Source organism: Hipposideros armiger, unplaced genomic scaffold, assembly GCF_001890085.2.
Source record: "Hipposideros armiger isolate ML-2016 unplaced genomic scaffold, ASM189008v1 scaffold_46, whole genome shotgun sequence".
Taxonomy (NCBI): Eukaryota; Metazoa; Chordata; class Mammalia; order Chiroptera; family Hipposideridae; genus Hipposideros; species Hipposideros armiger.
Window position 1 is genome coordinate 2,018,227 of NW_017731396.1, and position 13,845 is coordinate 2,032,071.

Here is a 13,845-nt window from a genome sequence, read left to right on the forward strand (position 1 = left end):
GTGGGCTCAAGGGGTGACCTACGCAAAGGCCACTGCTCCAGGCTCCTTGCCACAAATGGTCTTCCCCCTGGGTCACCAGAGCCCTCTCCGAGCCAGGCGCCTTGGATAGGAATGGCCTCACGGGACATCAGGTTACAAGGTGTGTTCCAGAGGAGGGCATGGGGGCCGGGCCGACCCCAGGGGGGATCACCAGGAAAGGGGGGCTGCAGAAGAGCTGGGGGAGGTTCCGAGAACCCAGTTACCTGGCCGTGTCCTCCCACTGTCACATTCACGGGTGGCTGCCCAACCTGGATACCTAGATGGTGCTCAGAGGAAACGTGCGACAGAAAGCACAGGAGAGCTGGCCAGGAGGGGAAGGGCGGGCGACCCAGCCGGGACACGCAGGACACCCTGGGGGTGGGGTCTAGAAGTCACCTGGTGTTCACTCACTCCGTGGGCACGTTGGGACTGACGCCTGCTTGGTCCTGAGCACTGGGCCTGGTGGCAGGGACACACCGAGAATGAACCGGGCTAGTGTGGGAAGGTGGCAGGCGAGAGAAAGATGGACAGACAGACACACAGACCAACCACAAGGGCAAATATTAGAACATGACTGGGGTGGGCAGTGAAGGCCTGAGGAGGAGGTGACATCTGAGCTGAAGTCAGCATGATAAGAAGTGGACAACCTTGGAAGGAAACTAGTGTCAGGTGAGGTAGGGCGCTGGGCGGGCTCGAAGCCCAGGGCTGATAGGCAGCGTCAGAGGCCAGGCCAAGGCCATGACCTTAGACTTGCCCTCGGTTCTCTTCACGTTGTCAGCTTGAAGCACCCCCACCTCCCTGACAGGGCACCATCTGGCCCTACCCACCCCAGGGGGCTAAGACTTGATGAGCCCTGTGGAAGCTGGTGGCCTGGATGGAGCCTTGGCTCTTTTACTTGCCGTCCGGGTGACTTGGGCAGCTGGCTTCAGCCTCAGAGCCTCAGTTTGGATTTCTGTAAAACGGGAAGGAACTCAATGCTGACCTTCCCGAGGACTGAGGAAGAGTAACGGGGCCCAGCTTCCTGGTGAGTAAGCATTCCTCCGGGGAGTGGGGTGCAGGGAGGACAGCTGAGCTTGCAGCTTGGCAGGAGAGTGTGGGCATGTGGCCCCGTTCTTACCACCACAGACATTTGAATGCAGCCCACACCCCATGGAGGAAATGAAAACTTGACAGCTAGGTCCCTGCCATTGTGCACACGGTGCCCAGAGGCCTGAGGCGTCTATAGAAAGGGCGGCTGGAGTGTCTCTCATTCCTTGTTACCTCTAACGTCCGCCCGTCCGTAGCCATGGACTCTGAGAGGCTGCCTGCTCCTTCGCTGAACCCAGAGCTGTCTTTCCCTTAAACAAATGTATCTCATTTCGGGCCAAACAATGTCGAGAACCTGGTCCCTTGAGTTGTGTTCCTAAGAGGGACTGCTGCACAGATAGAGTCCTTTTCTCCCGCCTGGTCCTTCTGTGGACCAGGAACCTGGCAGCCAGCCGGTGGACAGGAAGGTCCTGGGGGTGGACCCTGTGGGCCTCACCCTGTCATCCTAGACTGGAGCCACAGAGACAGAGAATGTGGGCCCAGGGTGGGAGGGATGGGAAGTTGACTGTCCTCCAAAGAGATTCCTGATCCCAGAGAAGCTTCCTTCCTGGGGTTCTATAGCCATCATTCTTCTTTCGTCTCCTAACATAAAATTAGCTGTGTTTCCTGATTAGAGAAATAATATATACTCAGTTTGTTTGTTTTTCATTTTTTAAAATTTTTATTGGGGAATTGGGGGATGGGAACAGCGCTCGGGAATTGGGGGAAGGGGAACAGACCAGTTGCTGTCCTTTTGTTCTTCAGTCTAGTTGTGGAGGACGTTGCTTCACTGGCCCAAGTTGGCACCATCATTGCGCTCTTCCTGGGCGAGGCAGATCAGTCGCCGGCTTCTGGAAGGCCGCTCACGGCAGCTGCTGGCCGCTCACGCTGGCTGCTGGCTACACATGGTAGCCCATGGCAACCCACTGCCACAGGAGCTGAAGCCTACGCCGTCGCCGGCGACTCACGGCTCCAGGTTGAGCTGTTGTTCAGCATCTTAGCTGTAGAGGGCAGTGTCACTGGCCCTCATATGTGGGATCCGAAACGGGGCCCTCTGGCGTCCCAAGCCAGCTTTTAACCAACGAGCCACTCGGCCGGCCCTATAACTCAGTATTTTTAAAAATTGAAATAATGTTAAAACACTTGCAGGTCTCAGTAGCTGTCTCACTGTCTCACTCCCTGACCGTGGCCCCCCTTCTCTCCATCCCCCTACCCCAACCCCCAGGACAGCTGAATCTGTCACAGAAGTGCCTGGTCCAATATGTTGAACGAGTGAATGAATGAATGAATGAATGAACGTGGGGATGAACTTATGTGATCCTTCAAAGAGAGCTGACTGCTTTAAGAATGGGTCATTATGGGTCACCAGCGTCCTGCCCCCGCAAAGAAGCAGGTTTCTTAATGCTGGGCTGTCACACAGTGGGATTTCCCTGGGGTTCGATGGCCTTTCTACTTCCAATCTTTCCCACAGTTCCCGGGCCAGGGGCTTCCCAGAGCAGATGGTCTGTCCATGGGCTCATTGTTAAAATATTTATTTAGTATTATTCAAAAGATGGTGTCGTGACAAGAAAGAAAAAAAAAAAAACAGAAGAAAAAAATACAACGAAAGAAAAAAATACTGGGCATTCACCAACTGCCCGAGAGAACACTATCTCTCTGCCTGCAGATGGGCCTCAGGACCCAGCTCAGTACAAATTTGTACAGAGCTGCAGTTTTTTGGTTTTTTTTTTAAACTTATGTTTACGATACAGTTTTATTTAACACTTTAATAGATGTTTTCTGTATTTCCATGTAATCTTTAAAATTCTCACTTTAAAAGTCGTGTTAATGGATTTATACTATTCCTTCACATGGCTGTCCCATATTTTTGGAAAGTTCTTCCCCTAATGGATGTATCGGGATATGTCCTTTTTTTTAAAATTTTTTTGCCCTTGACAACAGCACAACCGTATGTACTTCAGCAGCCGCGGCTTTTGCATCCCTTAAACCTTTTCCATGGGATGAATTCTAATAGAGGGTCACGGGGACCAAGGACATCAATAGTTTTATGGCTTCTTTTCTGGGTGTCATCTTCGTTTCTTTCACAAAGGCGACATCACTGTGCAGTGCCATCGGCAGCCAAGTAAGGATCCGAATTTCTCTGCATACTTGCCAATGCTGGGTGTGGCCTTAAAAACATTTTTTTTTTTTGCTAACATAGTAAATATGAAATAGGCCCTCAGTGCTGCCTTAGTCTGCTCTTCTTTGATTATTAGTGAAGATAAACCTTTCCCCTAGTGGTGATTCAGAGCAGGTGAGCTTGGCAGGTTCATTGACCTTCAGCTCCAGACTGTCAGACATAAACGGGATGATACCACCTCCTCATGGCATTGCTTGTGATCCTTTTTTTTTCTTTCCAACTCAGCCAATCATTGTCTTTGCATTTGCATATTTATAGGAGCTGTAGGCTCGGGCAGTGATTTCAGAGTACCACAATCAAAACCTGGTCTTGTCGGGCCGGCCGAGTGGCTCAGTTGGTTAAGAGCTCGCTCAAGAGTTTGAGCTCTGAGCAACGGCGGTTCGAGTCCAGCCCGAGCTGAGCAGCCGCTGAGCTGCCAATAGGTAGCAGGATGGCTCAGCTAAAAAAAAAAACCTGGTCTTTGCCCCAAGAGCAGACAATCTATTTTCCTATTTCCAGTATTTCTCAGAATTGCCCTACATGAGTCTTTTATTTTATTTTATTTTATTGGGGAACAGCCATGGTCATCGGTTATACATTGCTTTCATGCTACAATGGCATAGTTGGCTCTTTTAAGGAGGGTGCAGCTCACAGTGGCCCATGCAGGGATCGAACCGGTAACCTTGATGTTATCAACACCACGCTCTAACCAGCTGAGCTAACCGGTCACCCCTACATGAGTCTTTTAAGAGTAGCTTGAATATACAGTAGTAATTCCATTATCTGCAGAATCCAGACAACTCAGAAATAAATTAATTTTATTCCAGACACAGTTATCCGGGTTGTGAATATGTACATATTTTCCAGCCACTTCCACCTCAGTGAATAGATGACATACTGCAGACATCTCCTTGGTTGGAGAGATTTCATGAAGACAGCAGTGAAAGAGCTTTCTGGGGACAAGCAAAAGGGTTACAGCATTTCACAGGTAACACAGAAAAACAATTTGGAACATGTCACAGTCACCAAACTTCACATTTGTGGGTTGGATGTTCTTGCTGCACTTTCCGTGACAACTAAATGAGATGTGAAACTCTTAATGTGGCGCTTGCCACGGGATAAACGCTCAATGAATGCCGACTGCTTTACTCCAGTTTCTTTGTACGTCAATGATCTTTTCACGTTCTTTGCTCATGTGTATTGGACCCTTGATGTGTTTCTTGTTTGTTTTTATGTGCTCTTTATATATGGTAGCCACTCTGCCGTTAGCTCACATTTCCTGACATTTTCCTTTGGTCATAACATTTAGAATATTGGGAAGTTTGTGGTTTTTGAAGTCTGCTCCTTCCTCAGAGCTGTGCTGGCTTGCGTTCCAGTCACCCCTGTCCCTCAACCATCCAAGAGCAAGCGGGGAGAAATGAGAACCTGGAGGTGTACCGGCTGAGTCATTTAGCTGATCTTGTGTCAGGCTCTGTCAGCTTTCCCTGATGTCACCGCTCCCTGGGGACTTGGCTCATTGAAGCCTGTGGAATATAATTCCCTTGAAATGAAAGGACTCGGGATCTCCTCATTTTGAGGGGTTTTGTCCCAAACGAGGTAAGTTTTCTTGATTTTGTGGTGGTGGTTCTTGCTTTATTTTTTCGTTTGCGGCTAATACCTTCACGCATCGAATATCCAAGGAAAGCCTTCTATGTGCAAAATGCTGAATTTGGGGACATAATGGTGAACAAAAACAGACATGTCCCTGCCCCAGTGGAGCCCACAATTTACTGGGAGACACACACTGGCCAATATCATCTAGTCAGTGAGTATTTATTGAGTATCTGTTGTGTGCCAAGATGTCTGCTAAGGGCTGGGGACACCCAGGTGAGCAGCCATGGCTCACCAATAAACAAAGAGCCACACAAGTAAATAGAGGGTGACACATAACAGGTCTGAGTTATGAAGGAAGGGCTGGCGGTGCTACGAAGGCGATGACACAGGGATGTGACCTATTCTGACTGGGGGTCTGAGGAGAGGAAGGGGGATCAGTTAAGGAAGGCTTCGCAGAGGAGGTGACATTTGAGGTGAGCTCTGAAGGCTGACTGGGATTTAACCAGGCAAAGGTGCAAAAGGTTTGTTTCATAACAAAGGGAACAGCACAGGCAAAGCCCCCCGGGGTGGGGAGAAACAGTCAGCTGGGTCCAGGGTTGGCCACGGGGACTCTGGGATGAAAGGCTGGGTCAGGGTTTAGGGGACCCCTCTCACGGTTCCGCCCACCCTCAGGGCCCCATCTGCCCCTGCCCCACCTGGGCAGCCCTCCTCTCGACTGATGGCAGGAGAGGTGTCAGGGTTGCTCAGGGGCAGAAGCTCCCTTTTGGAGGACACATGGCAGAGAGCGAGGGAGGGCCATGTGGAACCTCACTGTCACCCTGCTACTTTCTCTGACCTCGGCTGGGGCGTGGCTTCCCGCCTTGAGGAGTTCACGGGGAGGTGAAGTCTCCTCCAAGCGGAGGCCGGTTTCTTTCCCTCCAGGGAGGCCTGGGAAGGCCAGGAAGGCTGTCCAGCTCTGACTTCTCTCCTCCCAGCTCTAGGGACCAAGCAGCAGGGGCTCCCGTAACTGTCCTCTCCTGCGCACGGGCTTGGTGGGAGGACCTGAGACCTGGGGACCTTGGGGTTGAGGCCAGACCACGGCCTCTTCCCCGAGCATTTCCCTCTAGGTGCAGGGACCAGCTCAGAGCTCAAGTTCACTCTGTGGCCACAGGACAATGAGAGTGGTCGCCACCTGGAGCACTCAGGGTTTGCACAGCGTGCTCCAGAAATGAGGCTTTGGCTCTTTCCCTCTGCAGCACCCGAGGCTGTCATTGGCTTCCCACAAGTCCTTGCGGGAAATTCCAGTCCGTAACTCGGGGCCTCAGGAATGTCTGCATAGACTTTGGAGCCAGACAACTCCGGGTTGGAATTCCTGATCCATCTCTACTTACTCTCTGTGGGACTCTGGGCAGATTTACTTCTTGAGCCTCAGTTTCTCCACATGTAAAATGGGTTCGCCTTACCCTGCGGGGCTGTCGCACTGATGGTTTGGTGCCTAGCAATAGTTCCTGACAGCAGCTGGGGGAGAGGGAGCTTTGCCACCACTGGCTGCTCTCAGCAAGTCCTTAGACTCAGACCTGGATGCTGAGAGGATGATCGTAGGTAAACTGAGGCCTCGCTTGCAGGACCCTGCATTCTAGCAGGGAGGCTCTGCCCACAGGTCTTGTTTTATCTTCACAAGAACCTGGGGATAGAGATATAAGTAGTATTAGTCTCTTACAGACGAGGGCTCTCAGGCCCAGAGAGGTTGTCAGACTCACTCAAGATTGCACAGCAAGTAAAAGGCCCAGCACAGTCGGGGTGGGGGACATTTACTGAGAACCTGGCCCAATCTTGGACCCAGAAGCTAGGAGCCGGAGAGGAAGACGTTTCCTGCACCAGCTCTCCCTGCAAACCCCAGAATTCCCCAACCCCACGCACCACCCCTGGACCCCACAACAGCTTCCCAGCAAACGGGGCTCCAGGCGGAGGGAACTCAGCCCCAGCGAGGGAGCTGCTTGTCACTCCTGCCCAGCCCCTGGAAGAGCAGCTTGGTGAGCAGAGCCAGGCCGGCCCCTTTGTTGCATGCTGACAGGACGGTGCAGCCACCACACACTTCAGCTGCCAACTCGCTGCGGTCACTCAATCCATCACCGGGGGCGGGGGCTCCTGGCCTGCCGCTCGCCTGCAGTGCTGTTCTAGTCTGCCTGGAGCTGTGAGATAAACGGGGCATGAACTGGCCCCCTGGCAGGGGGTCAGCCCCTTCTGCCCTCATTAAAGTGCCAATCAAGAAGAGGAATGGAGACAAGTGAGTGAGCTCAGCCTCCAGGCCACCGAGACTCCCCCCACCGCTGCCCCCAAGAAAGCCCAGTGAATCCTCAGCCTCGGCCCTCGGGCGTCTGGTTGCAGCATCGCCCTTGGTTTTCCCTGCAGTGAGAGAGGCTGGGGGTCTGGAAATTCAAGGGAGCAAAGGCTGACTTGAGTCACTGCTTACCTGCTGCCATGTAACAAACCACCCCAAAACTTCGTGGCTTAAAACAACCACCGTTTTATTATCTCTTGTATCTGAGTGTTAGCTGGGCTCAGCTAGGTGGATCTCAGCTCCGTATGATGTCAGCTGGGGCTCCACTGGGCTGAGAGCTTCCAGATGGCTCATGCACGTATCTATCTGGTGCCTTTGTAGGGACACCCAGGAGGCTGGGCTCACCTGCTTCTTTAGGATGACTGCACTTTTCTCTCCATTTCCACAGAGTGTGGGGGTCTCTGTCCATGTGAGCCCTCCTCGTGCTCTCCCCCACAGGGTAGCGAGGCTACTGATCATGACTTAGGACTCCCCAAAATGCAGGAGTAGAGGGGTGCCAGGTCTTTCTGAGACACTGACCTGGGACAGGCACAGAGTGACTTCTGCCCCATCCTAAAGTGAGTCATAGGCCAACCCAGGTTCTGCGTAGGAGGGGACCCCAGGGGAGTGGATGCTGGGAGGCATGATCTCTTAGGGCCCCCTCCGGAGACGGGCTAATACGAGTGATCCCGGCGGAGGTGCTTTGCTCAGGAAAGGGGAGGACAAGCTGTCTTCTCTCCTGGGTCTTCTGCCCGGAGACCGAGTGAGCCAGAAACCTCTTGGTGGGGGGAGAGGGGGCTGTAATTCTCCCCTCCCATATATACACATACATACTCTCCACAATTCATGTATTCTCTAGAAATATCCCCCAAAGCCTATAATGATGCACTAGAAAAAAGTGAATAATAGCATGATTATGTATTCATTTCAAATGTTAAATAATAATTGTTACCATGGCTTGGGAATTTACAATATGCCAACACTGCCCTTAGAAATTATACCTTATTTCATTCTCCCAGCACCCTTGTGGAGATGACACTCTGGTGACCCTTGTCTTACGGAAGTATCAGTTAAGTGGGCTGAACTGTAACAAATGGACTCCCAAATGCTTGTTAACCCAAGCACAACAGAAGTGTGTTTCCCACGTACGTAACCATGAGGAGAATTCCTGGCCAGCTGGCTGCCCAGCTCCACTGAGTGTTCGGCAGACTCAGGTCCATCCAGATCGTGGCTCTGCTATTCCCTCCGGCAGCCACATGGAGAACAGGCTCAGGCGCGTGTCTCTGTGGGGAGGGGACGGGGTTTGACGGCTATGCCAACATTTGCCTTCTAAATCCACTCTCCCCTCCTCTACCGCACTCTCTGCCCAGGGCGGCTGACCTCCATGGACTGTATCGATGGGCGCCCAGCCCTCTGGTTTCCACTGAGGGTCAGCCAGTGGGAGATGGTGGCAGGTGATCAGAGAGTCCCCTGCCTCTCTCTCTGCTGGGCTGTACTTGGACAGTAGCTGACCTTTTTTACCAAAGGTCATGGCTCCCATCAGGTGGTCCTTTCCAGCATCTATACTTCTCGTCCGTCCTGGGGGTGATAACAAGGATGTCTCTTGTTGGTACCCTTGACCACACCCATAACTTGTAAGTATCCCTTTGATAACCTCTCTGCAATCATGTCCTCTGAGTGTGCCATCTACATCCTGCCGTGCCCCCGGCTGGTCCAGGGGGCAAGGGTGGAAGCAAAGAAACTGTTTAGGAGGCTATTGTGAAAATCCAGGAGACATGATGGTGAGTAGATTTCCAAGATTTTCTGCTGGATTGGATGTGGAGCTTGAGTTAAAGAGGTGGTTCAAGGATGACTCCAAAATTGTTGACCTGAACACCTGAAAGATCTGAGTTATTTATTAAGATGGATAAGAGCAAGATAGAGAGACACATGTGAAGGAAATAAAAAACAACCATGAGTTCAGTTTTAGACATGTTAAGTTTAGGGTGCTTCTAACACTTCCATGTGGAGATGCTGAAAAGGCAGCTGGAGCTCCAAGTCTGGATTTTGGGGTTCGGGGCAGAGATCCAGGCTGGAGATATAAATTTGAGAACTGTGAATATGTAGATGGCATTTAAAGTCTTGGGACTCAATAAGATAACCAAGAAGATTGCGGTTGGAGAAAGGGAGAGATCTGACAGTGAGTTCTGAGTTTTTCCAGCGTCTGGAGGCCAAGAAGATGAAGAGAAACCAGCAAAAAAGACAAAAGAGGAGCTGTCAGCCAGGTAGGAGGAAAACCGAGAAACAATCGTTTCCTGGAAGCCAAGTGAAAACAAAAAGTGTTTCAAGGAGAAGAGAGCGATCAACAATGGAGAATGCTGCTGATTGTTCAGGTTAGAAGAAGCCTTATAATGAAGATTAGAGTTGACAAAGTAGGAGCCATTGATGACCTTGAAAAGGAGGTCTTGAGGATAAACGTTTAATTGGAAAGGGCTCAGAGAAGAGTAGCAGACATTTCTGGTTCTATCCATGGCAGAGTGGCTGGTATTGGACTTTTATCTTCCTGTCACAAATAACTATAATACTGGACAAAATATATGAAACAATCACTATCAGTCATGGAACCACAGCTAATGCCAAGCTATGATCCTTAAGAGAGGGGGAGCACAAAGGCTGAACGCCACATTCAACTTGACTTTCTGCCTAGGGGGTAATTTTCAAACTGTGACACAGGAAAGCAAGTTCCAAGCACAGAGTATGGTCTCAGTTGATGGATAAAAGACGGTTCAGAGTTTTGGGCTGCTAAGACAGCTAGAAATTGTGGGGTAGATTACCAAAGAAGAGGGAACCACAGAGAAGAATCGGCAGAGATGGAGCCCCCAAATTTGCATACGTGTCCCCCTCAGGTCTGTAGCTGAGTCCGAAAGTGTACATGCACAGGGCAAGACTCCACAAGGCCTAGCAGAAAACCTCCTTGGGAGCACAAGGCTGAACAGGGATTTCAGAGGTATCAGTGCTGAAGTGATATTGGAGTTCTGAGCCATCCAGAGAGAACAGAACTCAGTGAATACGCTGAGAATTCAACTGAAAATCCAGGGCCCTGTTAGAACTACGTACATAACCTAGAAGTAACGGCTTCACCCTAGGACTGTGGGTAAAACTGAAATAGACTCGCCTTAGCAAAGTCTAAAATCAATTCTCAACAAGATCAAGTTATTTAACTGCTTACCAGCAAAAAACCAAACCAAAACAAAACAATACTTTTCAGAGGATGATATCATAATCCAGAGTCCCCACAATGTAACATTCAAAATGCTTAGCATATAATAAAAAATTATTAGGCATGTAAAGAAGCAGGCAGTGTGACCACAGGCAAGAGAAAAAAAAAGAAAACCTCAACAACAGCAAATTCAGTGTAATCCACATGTTGGAACTGGCAGACAAAGACAAAAAATATATAAACGTATTAAAGGATTCAATGGAAAAGGTGAACAAAACATTTGTGCCAATGGGAAATTTAGCATAGAAATAAAACACTTTTAAAGGAAAATTCTTTTTTTTTAATAAAGATTTTATTGAGGAATTGGGGAAGGGGAACAGCATTGGGGAATCCGGGAAGGGGAACAGACAAGTTGCTGTCCTTTTGTTCTTCAGTCTAGTTGTGGAGGACGTCGCTTCACTGGCCCATGTTGGTATTGTGATCATTGCGCTCTTCCCGGGTGAGGCAGATCAGTCACTGTCCATTGGACGGTCGCTCACAGCAGCTCATGGAAGCTCTCGCCAGCTGCCGGCTGCTCACAGTAGCTTACAGAAGCCCCGCTGCAGCCTACGCCATTGCAGCAACTCATGGCAGCCCAGCTCCAGGTCGAACTGTTGTTCACCATCTTAGCTGTAGAGGGCGCAGCGTCACTGGTCCTCATGTGGGATCCGAACCAGGGCCTTGCTCTGCTCAGAGCTGGCGTCCCAAGCCAACTCTTAACCAACAAGCCACTTGGCTGGCCCTAAATGGAAATTCTTAAACTGGAAAACACAGTATCTGAAATGAAGAATTGTTTGGAAGCACTTAATATCATATTGGACACGTTAGAAGAAAGGACCTATAAACTCAAAGACAGTTCAGCAGAAATTATCCAAACTGAAGCACAAAGAGAAAAAAAAAGAATAAAAAAATAAGACAGAGCAAAGCATCCAAGAACTGTGAGACAATGTTAAAGAGTCTAATATACTTGGAGTTTTAGAATGAAAGGAGAGAGAGGACATGGGATAGAGAAAATATTTGAAGAGATAATGGCCAAACATTTTCCAAAACGAATGGTACCTATCAACCCCCAGATTCAAGATGCTCAGTACATCCAAAGGAGGATAAATACAAAAATACCATACCTAGATCATCATAGTCAAACTACTAAAATCCAAAGATAAAGAAAAACATTCTTAAAAATCAGCTAGAGAAAAAAGAATACATCGTGTTCTAAAGAACAACAGTAAGAATTATGGCTGACTTATCAGAAACTTCGGAAGCCAAAAAATAACAACAATGAGGCCTTTAAAGTGCTGAGAGAAAATTGCCAACCTAGAATCCTTTACCCAGTGAAAATATCTTTCAGCACTCGAGATAAATATATTTTCAGGAAAACAAAACTGAGGTAATTTGTTGTCAGCGGAACTTCACTACAACGAATACTAATGATGTTCTTCAGGCTAAAGGGAAATGATCTTAGATATTATAGAATCATATTATCTGCAGGAAGGAATAAAGAGCATCAAAAATGGTAAATATGTGGGTGTTCACAAACATTTATTTAAAAGACTATTGGCTAGTCAAAGCAAAAATAATAGTGTATGGTAGAGTTTATAATCTATGTAGAAACAAAAGATATGACAACAACAAAAGGGGAGAAAAGGTGTAAATGAAATTATGCTATCCAAAGTTCCTACAATAATATGAGAAATGATGTGATATTAATTTGAGGTAGACTGTGATGAGTTAAGGATGCATATTGCAATCTCCAGAGCAATGCTAAAAAAAAAAACAACAAGTATGTTTAAAAGCCAAGAAGACAATGATGTAAATATAGTTTCATCATCTGTAACAGATGTACCACTCTGGTGCGGGATGCTGACAGTGAGGGAGCGGGTATATGAGAACTCTACTTGTCACTCAGTTTTGCTGTGGACCTAAAACTATTCTAAAAAATAAAATCTATTTTTTGAAAAAGTTGAGAGGAGATGAAATGTAACTCTAAAGTATACTCAATCCAAAATAAGAAAGGAAAGGAAAAAGCAAAGGAACAAAGAGCAGATGGAACAAATAGAAAAATGGTAGACTGAAAACCAAGCACATCAGTAATTACATTAAATGTGAATGGACTAAACATCCCAAAGCAAAGACAGAGAGGAAACAACTGGATACAAGAACGAGACCCAACAATATGCTGTTCATTAAATATAAGGACACCACAAGGAGGAAGGTACCGGGCTGGGGGAAGCTATATTACGGAAACTAATCAAAAGAAAGCTGGCGCAGCTATGTTAATATCAGACAAAGAAGGTTTCAGGACAGAGTGTTCCAGAGATAAAGAGAGATACTGCAGGGCCGGCAGAGTGGCTCAGTTGGCTAAGAGCATGAGCCCTAAGCAACAGTGTTGCCGGTTCGATTCCCACATGGGCCAGTGAGCTGCGCCCGAGCTGAGCTGCCACTGAGCTGCCAACAGGTGGCAGGATGGCTCAGCTGGTGAGAGCATGTGCTCTTAACAAGAAGGTTGCTGGTTCGACTCCCGCATGGGATGGTGGGCTATGCCCACCTGCAACTAAGATTGAACACGGCACCTTGAGCTGAGCTGCTGATAGGCGGTCAACGGGCGGCCGGATGGCGACTGGACTTGAAGCTGAGCTAGCTGCGCCCTCCACAACTAAGATTGAAGGACAACAACTTGGCTGTTTCCCCGATTCCCCAATAAAATCTTTAAAAAAAAAAGAGAGAGAGAGAGGCTGTATAATGAAGAAAAAGCCAATTCATAAGAAGACGTAGTCATCCTAATTGTGTCCTATTAATAATCCTAATAACATAGCTTTAATACATGAAGCAAAAACTGACAGAATGAAAAGAAATCAACAAATCTACAATAATAGCGATTTAAACACTCCTCTTGGAGACACTGACAGGAAGCAGACATGAATCAATACAGATACAGAGGCTTTGATAAAGAGACTGTGAGGAGAGGAGGTGGAGAGGGAAGCCCCAATCTTTTGAAGCGTTTTAAAGAGAGCAGAGGCTTGAGCGGCGGCTGGGCTGGGGTGTGAGGTCAGGGGCGGATTCAGAGATGGGAGAACAGACAGCACGCTTGCACTCGGGCAAGGGGCGTCCAGGAGGGGTGGGAACTGGTGATGCAGGACAGTGAGAGCACAGCGGCAGGTGCAAGGTCCTTGAGTCACAAGGGAGCCAGGGACGTGGGCAGCAGCAGACCCGGCCTGCGGGGGTCGGTGTTCATGTGTCAGGGGGTGGACCTTTCCCAAGACGATGTCAGCTTCGGCCCCTGGGCCTTGTCCCAGCGCCAGGCTTCCTGGGGATGGGTAGGGGCAGCTGGGGCAGGATCCTCACCAGCCTCTCGGACGTGGCATGCTCTCGGGCTCCAGATCTTTGTCCCAAGATAATTCAAGCAGGTCACAGGAAGCTACCCCGACACTAGAGGCCGGGACAAGAGTGCTGCTTTTATAATTTTCATTCTCTCTC